Below are 11,122 nucleotides of genomic sequence, written 5' to 3'. Positions count from 1 at the left end.
GGCGGACTGGCCTCTCCGGCCCCCCCACACCCCCAAGCGGAGGGTGGGGGAGGCTCCCCTCACGGGGGCTCGCGCCCACCGCCACCTACACACACACCCAGAGCCGCGGCCGGCCCGGGAGAACGCTCTCCCGCCTGCCTACCGGCGTGCCCGCCACGGGCCTCACTCGCGCGACCCCGCCGCGCCAGGTCCCTCCCCTCACTTCTCTCAGGGACTCCGAGGGCACTGCTCCGCCCGGGGACGACACCCACAGGAGGCGAAGCCGACTCGGTCCCAGACAGGGGGGGAAGGGCACGCGGGCGGTCGCACGCGCGGGCCGAGGAGGAAGGCCGGCAGCGGCGGGGAGGGGCCGGCAAGCGCGCACAGCGACGGCCACGGGACAGGGGCCGCGGGCGCCGCCCGGGGACCAGAAAAGACCACCGGGAACACGGCCGGGCCGCCAGGAAAACCAGCGCGGGATCCCGCCGCCACCCACACACGAGGGCGGTCCCGCGACGCCTGGGACGCCGGCCGGCCCCGGCCGGCCCCGGAGCGGAGTCCCACGCCCCGGCCCCGCCGCCAGGGCCGGCGGCGCCGTCCACCCGTCTCCTCCCGTCCACCCTCGACGGATCCGTCTTTCCATCTAGTCTGACCCCGAGGCGCCACATCCCGGGGACACGCTCTCGAGCGAGGCGGCCCAGACCGCGCCCGCGCGCCGCCACCGGCTCGGGGACGAGGGCGGGCGCGACGGACTCCTCCTCGACACGGCCGCGGGGCTGGGGAAGCCGGGGCCGACCGGGCGTCGCCCCCCGGCCCTTCTCCACCTGCACTCACACCGCGGGGCCGGCCGCACGCACGCGGCGCACGCACGGTCCTCCCCCACGTGCCGGACACCCGGCGGGGCCCGGCGGGACCCTCCCCCGACTCGGCGGGGGGAGGCGCGGGCCGCGGTAGGCAACGAGCGGCACACGGCCCCACCGCGGGGCCGGCGCACCCATCCCCCCTCACAGAGGAGAGGCGGGGGGATTCTGCCCACGTGCTCTGGGCAGTCGCCACGGCGGCTACACTGCGCACTCAGGAGGGGCAGCGGCCGGGGGCTCCGGTACCCCAGAGGCTCCCTCTCGGATCGCTAGAGAAGGCTTCCTCACCGAGGGCGCGCCGTCCCTCACCCCATCGTCTCTCCTTCGGGCCCACGGAGGCGCTCCACGAGCCGCCGATCCTCGACTGGGCGGGAGGGGTCTGCGGTACAGGTAAGCGGACGACCACACGGGAGCGTGTGCACGGCCCGTGCCTCCACGACGAGGCAGCACCTGCCCCCAACGGAAGAGGCGAGGGGAACAGGCACGCCTCTCTTCCCGTCTCGACCCCTCCCCCAACGAGAGCCACTCGCGGGACACACACACACACCACCGCGGTGAGGGACACGAGGAGGACGCCGGGTTAAGGGAAACGACACCACCGCTCGGCCTCAGGCACCTGAGGGGCGACCTGGAGCGCTCCAGGGGCACCACCGAGGGTCAAACGAGGCACGCTCACCCACCCACGCGGGGCGCGCGGCGCAGCAGCGGGCACAGCCCTCCCCACCGCGGGGAGGGCCGCTCGCGGGACACGCGCCGAGAAGGCGAAGCGAGAGCGTCCGCTGTGTCCGAAGACCGACGGCCTCACTGACGCCCCGTGGAGGGGGGGCGGGCAGGAGACCGAGAGTCAGGGCCGGAGGCCACACCCACCCTCCCGCCTTCCTCACCCTCCCCGACGGGCAGGGGGAAAGGCAGGCGAGGAGCCCCGTGGACAGACTGAGAAGACCGCACACGTTCACCAGGAACGCCCGTCCCTCGCCTGGCACGGCTTAGGCCCGGCCCGGGAGAGCACGACCACACCACATCGATCCGTTGAGCCGAGGGGGAGGGGGGAAGGCACGGTGAGGACAGTCGCCGGAGGGGCCCGCTTTAAGCCTCACCGGCCGCCTCCCCCCGCCACACCTCACCTCGCCTCAGGCGACAGCCGCCGACGACCCCAGGAGGAGGAGCTGCCTGACACGGGGCACGGGGCCTACAGAGCGGGGGTCGTCCCGGCCACCACCGGGCGCCCGCAGCGGGGGGGTCACACAGGGTAGAAGACCCACGGCGCCTCGCCCCGCCGCCCTCGGGTCGCCCAGAGACCGGAGGTGGCGCCACGGGTCGGGTCTGCCAGACACGCCACGCAGGAGCCGGCGCACAGGCCCAGGCCGGCGGCCCAAAGGCCCAGGCGCCCCGCGTGCGTCCAGAGGCCCAAAGTCCTCGGCGGCAGACGCCGAGAGAGACCGTGTCGGCACTTACCTGGTGGCAGAAAAGGCCCATTTCGGGCGACAAAATGACAGCGCCCGACAGCGGGGCCCACCCACGACTGGCAGGGAGAGACCTTGGCACCTTGGCACCGCCACCTGTCCCCAGCACTACCCCAGAAACACCAGGCCCGGAGCTGTCGGGGGTCATCTGGTCGACTGGGGGGGGGAGGGGGGCGAAGGGGGCGCCCGGTGGGCGAAGTGGGGGCGCAGACGCCAAGGGGGAGGGAGCTGGCCGGGGACGCCCTCCCCCTTCGCCCGCACGGGTAGGTGTACCCGTCCGTCCGAGTCTCCGAGCGGGGGTTTGGCTACGAGTTGCCAAAGAGAAAAACGAAGAGAGACCCGCCGGCGAGGCGCCTCCCACGAGACGAGCGGACCCCAACGAGGGACCACGCCCGGGGCCCCAGACCGTCCTGTCCGGGGCACCCAGGACGGCTCGAGCCGGTCCCTGACCTCCTGGCCGTGATTCAGGGAGTTGGGGAGGGGTGAGAAAGCAAACCCTCCGGGGTGGCGAACCCTCCTGAAAGGGCGGGAAAGCAAAAACCTCCTGAAGGGAGACGCAAACCCTTCTGAAAAGGCGAACAGCAAACCCTTTGGAGGGCGGGAGCCAACCCTCCTGAAGGAAGAAAGCAAACCCTCCTGAGGGGGGCCCGGGAGGAGGCCAGACCGCCGAGTCCCAGGCGCTCCAGGGAGGGACGACCCTCTCCCTCCCTGCCCACCGCGGCGGCCCGGCCCAGGTAGGGTCCGGCCGGTCCGTCTCCGCGGCCGGAGGGGCACGGGGAGACGCTGGTCGACCCGGTCAGGCCACCCCAGAGCCCGGCTCTGGAGCGCCGCCGCCGCCGCGACGGCCACCCTCCTCGGGAACCTAGAGAGCCAATCTCCGGCGACAGCAGGACGTCCCTAGGCCTCGGCGCCACCGCCACTGTCGCCGCCAGCAGAGCTGGTCTCTGAGAGCTGTGCCTCGGGCCCGGCGGCTGAGTCACAACCCTCCTGAAGGTCGCCGAAGCTCCAGAGGGGAGGGACACTATAAAAGCGGCCGCCAGGTGGCTCCTGACAACCGGCTCCAATGTCCCGAGGACGGGTCGCTGTCGCCGGCCGCCGAGGACGCCACAGCGCCGGCCGCCCAAACGCCCGAGCTCGGCCCGGAGCCGCCGCCTCCGAGAGACGCGACGCGACGCGACCCCGGCCGCAGAGGAAGGGAGAGGAGCTGGGAAATAGCTCCCCAGGAGGCTGCCACGAAGGAGACGCGCTCCCCCCCACCCACCCACGCGATTCCAGGCTGGTGGGGGGACATTCCACGGAGACGCCGGCGGGCGGCGGGGCTCGGGGCGGGGACGGCCGAGAGAGGGGCACCAGTGACATCCCGGGCTCCCCCGGGCCCCCTCCCCCGAAGGAGGAGGGAGGGAGGGAGAGAGAGAAGGGAGGGAGGCAGGGAGGGAGGGACCGACCGGCAAAGCGAAACCAGGCAAGCGCTGCTCGGAGAACAAAGCAGGACTTCTCGAAAGCAGACAGAGACACAGACACGCAAGCCCAGGAGCAAGAAAGGAAAAGAAGGAGACACTCGGACCCCCAACAAGAGAAAACGAAAGTCAACCTGTGTCGAGACCGTGATCAAGTCCAACGACAACAAACACAAGCATGCGCCGGTGGGTGGGGAAAGGGCACTTGAGGTCAGGAGAACATGGATTTCAAAATAACTGGCCACAAACACCAGAAAGGAAAGGCGGCCGGGCGGCCGGGCCGGGCGGTCTGGTCTGGGGTGGGGTGGCAGGGCTGCTGGGGGCGGGGGTCGGTGGCGGGGGTGGGGGGTGGGGGGTGGGGGGTGGGGGAAACGGGAGCACCCAGAACGAGGAGGAGACTGTCGGCCGTGCCGAGACACGGAAACATCGCACGGCTGGGGACCCGTTCCTATCGTCTTCCCCGGGGTGTGAAAGAGACTTGGCCTCCCGTCTCCTGAGAGTTCATCTCCCCAGCAACAACGGTCAGGCAAGCTGTCGGGTGTGTGTGTGTTGCGGGGGGTTGGGGGGCGGGGTGGGGAGAAAAAAGAAGACACCTTTCAAGTGAAAGGAGGGAGCGTAAAGGTCACTGAACCCTCTGACAGCGGCCTTCCATTTTCCAGACCAGTGACACGTTCCCCCAAGTCGCCCGGTTCCAGAAAACGCTTTTCGGAAACAGAATCCTCGGGGCCCGCGAACTCCTGAGGAATCCTCGGATGAGCTTCCGGGCCAGGCTATACCGTAGGCAGCGTGCTTCCCCTGAAGCCAAAGCCACGGGCTCCAGAGGGCCGCGTCCAAGAAGCTGATCTCGTACGGAACCCGGTGTCTTCTTCTCTAGGACACTCCTAGAAGCAGCAAGAGCGCCAGTTTGTGAGACTCGAAGGTGAAGCCGGCACGACGTAAACCCAGCGATGTGTGCGGTCAGAGGCCCATCTAGATTCGAGCTCCAGTTCTGGAGGGGAGCAGTGGGGACAGGAGGGTGGCCTGCGAGTCCGCCGTCCCGTCCCCACTCCTCCTGTGAACATCCGCCCCGTGGAAGGTGTCGAGGAACCGCATGACCTGACCTGCGGGGTGAACCGTCGCCAAAGACAAAGAATTCCTCCAGCCAGGCGTTGTCCGCAGCCACGAACCCCTTCCCTCCGTCGCCCGGCCTTTCAGAATGCCACGTGGAGCCCTCTCGAGACGTGTGGGGCTTGGAGGTATGGGCCCCCGAATTCTCCTCGCCCGGCCCTGCAAGAAACCATTCCGTGCCTGCCCCACATGAAGACTTCTCGGGCTTTTCGGTGGACCGGGCCTCCCAGGGTGCCCCTGCACCCGGCACCCTGCGACACCCCGAGAGATCCCACGGAGAAACGTCTCCGGCCACTCGCGCGGCACCTGCCTCGCTGGCGGGCGCCCCTTCCAACCTCCCCAGAGATACGTGAGCACGGACGCTTCTTCCCCATCTGGGTCCCCTCACAGGCTCTGTGAGTTCCTGCGGTTCCGCACGCCCTCGACTTGGCTGTGGTTCGGGGCTCTGTTCTGTTCTGTGTTTGCTCTCCGGCCCACGTGATCTCTCTGGCTAGGGCACCCAGGAAAAGCGAAAAGAAATCGAGTCCGTGTGAGTACTATTCAGGCATCAAGTGGGGATACCTACCAATGACCTCTAACGTGGATCCACCAAGATGGCGGCCGTGTGGGGTTCAGGAGGATCATTTTGCGTTTTCTGGGGGCGCTATTTGCTCTCAATGATTTCACGTGCCTTTGGGGCATGGCTCACGGAGATGGACGTGAAGCAGCAGGGCAGCCACATCTGGCGTCTCGGCCTAGCTAGGGCGGCTCCACGAGTGACCTCTCGGAACCGGGGCTGAGACCGCCATCCCTCCCCGGGCCCCCCTCGGTGGCTGGGTATGGGGGGGAGGGGGGGGAGGTTTCGGAGGGGAGACGGGAGATCTGGGCTTGTGGTTGGGGGCGCGCGGGGCCACACGTGTCATGTCATGATATTCCTGTGACGCTCCAACGAGATACGTATTATTCTCTCTTCTGCAGATTGCTATCTGTATCTGAATGGAAATGTATTAGACTCTTGAAATCTGAGCCTTGACGAGGGGTGCGCCCTGTACGTCTCGGGCTACAGGCAGCACACGGAAACTGAAGATATCAGGAATCACGTATAAAGGTTCAAGTCAAAGAAACGGACCTAGTTCAGTGGCAGACTTAGTCTTCCTCGCTGCAGCCTCAAGGTAAATGCTGGGGGTACCCAGTCTATTCTTGGGAAGATACAGTGTTTATCTTAACTGTTGCCAGCAGCGCAGCTTCTCCTCTACCGGAGTTGAAATTGAGATTTAGTTCTTGCAGCTAGTAGTTCTTTTTCAGAACATCTATCGGGAAGGATCTGAATAGCTTGTCATGTCCCTGAAAATATACTAGACAACATTTGGTTCAGCTCTCGTACCCAGAGACTGGGGAAATTAAGGTGGCACTAGAAATCGCACCTTTGCGTTATATAGTATCTTTCCTGGAAAACAGGGTGCTCTTAAACTCTAATTGTATCAAACAGTAGCAGGGGTAAGAAGTGCACGATCCACAAGTTTCAGTAAAGCCGGCTCTCCCGCGCCTTAACATTGTATACATTGTTAACAAAAGTTTAGAATTGGACACTCGATGGCAACAAAGAGGCATCCTGTTTGGCGTTTCTTTGGACTGCAGCCGGGAGAGGAGCAGAGCCGACTTGTTCAGTCCCCGGTCCCGCTACTCCTAGGCCTTTCCTCACACTTGACCTTGGATGCTCTGGGGCAGGTTGTGTCTGCCACAAGCACTCGATTTGTCCGGAAGCACTGAATCCTCTGTTCGTTGACTTTGTTCCCAGGACTGTCTCAGGAGGTGACGATGTTTTCCCATGGGGGAATCTGTGTCAGAGGCTTGCCAACCATACTTTTCACGTGGTTCATGAAAAGCTCACCCGTCACCGGTCACCTGTCGACTCACCATCCGTACGAGAGTCAGCACCAACACGCCCGGCAGAGCTGAGCGTCAAGAAGGGGTTGCGTGGAAAGAGATTTGTGTGCTTGGTCCTGGTCCTGGTTATAGACAGAAAGTATCAAGGGGGAATAACTCCCAGAATAAGTAGGCTTGCCTGGAATGCGAAATAGTGAGAAGAGGCCTCGCGCTTGGAGGATGGGTCAGAGCTCTAGCCACGGGAGAGTGAAAAGGAAAGGCCCGGGAAAGGGCCGTGGGGCAGGGGACGGTCTGAGCCCAGCACCAGCGGTGAAGGACGAGGAGGCACCTTGAAAGAACGTGCTGTTCGGAGGTTTGTGGTAAGAGCACACCGGTGCTGCTAAAGATGAGGCTTGTGGAACCCAGATGGTGAAGAGGAGCCAGAAACAGGCCAGGAAGGATGAGAATCCTGTGTACTGAGGACCTGCACTTCACCAAGCCCACAGCAAAGGGTGCTGTCTAGATTCAAACCCAGTCACTTGCGCAAACGCCCCTCAGCCACCTCCTCATCTACAAGGCCGACAGATACTCGGTGCGTGAGGTGCGTGTACAGTCTAGGTGGACGGCACTCACATTATCGGGCAACCACACAGCTACTACGTGCTTTGAAAGAACCAACAGTGAGCTGATAGCTTTTTCTGGATCTGCCTATAAGCAAAGATACCGCTCGCTGCATACTGTGGATCTCGACTCCTGTCTCACGTCTCCATGAAGCCGTCAGAAAAGTCCTGTTCGTGCTCCCTCTCAGGCCAGGAATGACACTTAAAGTGTAACGTGCTCACGAAGTCCTCAGAGATTCATGGATTTGAATCGAGAAATTCCACCTGGTCCTTTCGCTCCCGATCCACTCCTGCTCTCACCGCTACTACCACACGGGTCAGACACGAGCGAGTTCCCCTGAATTAGCTTGCACACGTGGGGACGGAGTTAGCTTTCGGCACACGGATATTTAGAAATTCCATGGCAGTAGGCCAGGTATTCACATTATGTATCGGATATTCGCCTAATTTGATAATAAGAGAGCTCAGGCCTCAGGCGTAACTTCAGGCAGATTTCCCCTCCAACAGAAACAGCTCAGATGGGCTGGCAGCCCGAGAAAACGAGCAACTGCCACTGACAGACTGAGACACCCATGGGCTCCCTCCGCGGGGAGACCTTCTGCCAAGGCTTCTCCCTCAAGGGCCGTGACCCAGCCTGCGGGCATCAGCTGAGGAGAAGGGGAGGTGGGTGCCCCGGAAACCAGCCGCGCTCGAGTCAGTCTCCCAGGAGCTCTCATTCCAGCTCTGGACGCTCACTCCCGGGCCTGGGTTCCCACTCCCGCTTTCAGATGGATCCCAGGCCCTTCTTCAGAGAAGTTCCTCCAGATGAGTCCCCAGCCACCAGTGGGCCTCATTCGACCTTGCGGGACCTCCCTCCCCTTCTGAAGCTAGGTTCCGTCTCTCTCTTCACAAAACTTTACGTCCAAAATAGATTGTTAACAGTGACTTGCCGTTTCCTTTTGTTCTCACCATTATTCTGACTACTTGCATTTAATTCCGCTCACCTTCGGATTGCTTATGACACTCCAGGCCACCGGAAAAAAGAGAGTTTCCGTTCTGAGCTCAAAGATCCTCAGGCGGCATTTGGGCCTCACTTTACCTCTGCTGGAGACAGGAAGGTGGCAGGTGACCGGGACCTGCCAAGAGCAGAGCAGAAGCTGTGCCCCTGAGCAGTGGTGCCTGGCTCTCTCTCATTGGTCGCAGAGGGTCTGCAAGATTCGAGGGGGTTCTTGACGGCCCCACCATGCTGGCGAGCCGTGTCGTCTCATCTCATCGGGAATCTGACCCCTCATCAGCAAGCGTAGCCATGTGCCCGCACCCTGAGTCTCTAAACCCTTCCCAGACCATCGCTCGGCCCGCCTTCTCCTCTCGGGCAGAATGAACCTGGGCTTCTCTCCTGGGACAGGTCCTTCTGTGTCATGGGATGTCCTCTTTACTCCTATTGCCGGCAATAGGAGTATTGATGGGCTGCTCATAGGTCAGAGACTCCTCATTCGTATTACCCAGAGGCTTCTCTTCAGTCAGTAAATTTTGTTCCTTTGACGTTAAAGGGATTGCCTTTGAAGACTATCATTTCTGACCTAGTCGCAAACCGTCTCTTTTGAGGAACTTCCTTAGGGTTCCAGGGATTAAGAAAGACAGTTTGCTTCCATTGCAAAGGGCACAGATTCATTCCTCGATTGCAGGATCTAGATCTCCTGTGCCTCACACTCTAGCCAAAAAGGTATATTTTAAATATAAAAGGGCCAAGCATAAACCTACTACTTTCCCTTTCCATTATTATGATAATCATCTAATTCTCTTCAAGGCAACACAAATGTTTCTTACTAACTAGAAGGATCATGTCGCGGAAATTATAAAGAGAAAAACAGGGAATTACTTCATGATATCTCACTATATCCGTCTCTGATCCAGCGTACGAAACATCAAGGAAGTCCACGTGAAATATCATCTTTAAATAGAGCTCTCCGCTTTGAGAGAATAGAACTAAACTCATTAAAACTAAGTTTTCCAGCATGTGGCTGCTTTGAAATCTTGCATCCAACCAACAATTCTGGAACCTATGATAATTCGGAATTGAGTAACCGATGACACAAACACTCTATTAGTCAGGGGGACGTTTTGGATCGCCTGAGTTCTACGTTCTCAATGTTATCAAGCCAGACACAGTCCTCACGGTTTTTCATAGATCTTGTAATATCTTTTTTAAAATTTCAACTTTTTTGAGGTATAATTGACATACAACATTGCAAGAAATTGAAATATAACTGTGGTGATTTCATGTGTTTACGATGTGAAAGGATTCCTCATCCAGTTAATTCATATCACCTCACATATTTCACCTTCTTTTTTTTTTTCTTCCCTCCATCTTTCCTACTTAGATTTTTATCTTCATATAAGATTTCATTTATACAAAACATGTCAAAAAGATTGCCGTGTTTTACGTGAGATCCTCAGACTCTATTCATCTTATAGCTGAATATTTGTTCCCTTTTACCAACCTCTCCCCATAGCCCTAGTAACCACTTTTCTACTCTCTGTATGAGTTTTACTTTTTCCGGGATGCAATATCAGAGCCAGTCCTGAAATGTCCTCCAATTACAATTCTTCTCTCAGAGTCATCAGTCCATTTTGTGTTCTCTTTCATGTTTTACAACATTACTCCTAACCAGCAATGGAGCGGGTGTGGCAGGCAATGAGCCAAGAAGATTTACAGGGTGGCATCCACTTACTGTGGGAATTAACCACGGCATTGATCAGTCTATCAACCTAGAAAGAGATCACTGGACATTGCACAAAAATTTGCTTATTTCTTTGTAGAAGTTTGGCATTAAACTAAACCCTTAGTTTGGGATGGGATGGGATGGGGTGGGATGGGATGGGATGGGATGGGATGGGGTGGGGGGTGGGGGGTGGAGGAAACGGGAGCACCCAGAACGAGGAGGAGGCTGTCGGCCGTGCCGAGACACGGAAACATCGCACGGCTGGGGACCCGTTCCCATCGTCTTCCCCGGGGTGTGAAAGAGACTTGGCCTCCCGTCTCCTGAGAGTTCATCTCCCCAGCAACAACGGTCAGGCAAGCTGTCGGGTGTGTGTGTGTTGCGGGGGGTTGGGGGGCGGGGTGGGGAGAAAAAAGAAGACACCTTTCAAGTGAAAGGAGGGAGCGTAAAGGTCACTGAACCCTCTGACAGCGGCCTTCCATTTTCCAGACCAGTGACACGTTCCCCCAAGTCGCCCGGTTCCAGAAAACGCTTTTCGGAAACAGAATCCTCGGGGCCCGCGAACTCCTGAGGAATCCTCGGATGAGCTTCCGGGCCAGGCTATACCGTAGGCAGCGTGCTTCCCCTGAAGCCAAAGCCACGGGCTCCAGAGGGCCGCGTCCAAGAAGCTGATCTCGTACGGAACCCGGTGTCTTCTTCTCTAGGACACTCCTAGAAGCAGCAAGAGCGCCAGTTTGTGAGACTCGAAGGTGAAGCCGGCACGACGTAAACCCAGCGATGTGTGCGGTCAGAGGCCCATCTAGATTCGAGCTCCAGTTCTGGAGGGGAGCAGTGGGGACAGGAGGGTGGCCTGCGAGTCCGCCGTCCCGTCCCCACTCCTCCTGTGAACATCCGCCCCGTGGAAGGTGTCGAGGAACCGCATGACCTGACCTGCGGGGTGAACCGTCGCCAAAGACAAAGAATTCCTCCAGCCAGGCGTTGTCCGCAGCCACGAACCCCTTCCCTCCGTCGCCCGGCCTTTCAGAATGCCACGTGGAGCCCTCTCGAGACGTGTGGGGCTTGGAGGTATGGGCCCCCGAATTCTCCTCGCCC

The 11,122-nt window shown here is 60.3% G+C and overlaps 1 long non-coding RNA gene across 1 annotated transcript; it reads left to right on the top strand.

Annotated features, from left to right (window-relative positions):
• The first annotated feature begins 5,300 nt into the window (after nt 1-5,300).
• Nucleotides 5,301-9,927, top strand: LOC145527258 (uncharacterized). The gene is made up of 2 exons (XR_014069597.1): nt 5,301-6,017; nt 6,644-9,927. It is a non-coding gene; the product is annotated as an uncharacterized LOC145527258 (long non-coding RNA).
• The last annotated feature ends 1,195 nt before the right edge of the window (nt 9,928-11,122 follow it).

Source organism: Giraffa tippelskirchi, chromosome 11 (assembly GCF_054371585.1).
Source record: "Giraffa tippelskirchi isolate mGirTip1 chromosome 11, T2T-mGirTip1v1.2.pri, whole genome shotgun sequence".
NCBI lineage: Eukaryota > Metazoa > Chordata > Mammalia > Artiodactyla > Giraffidae > Giraffa > Giraffa tippelskirchi.
The sequence above is the reverse complement of the archived record's forward strand: the minus strand, read 5'-3'. Positions and strand labels throughout refer to the sequence as shown.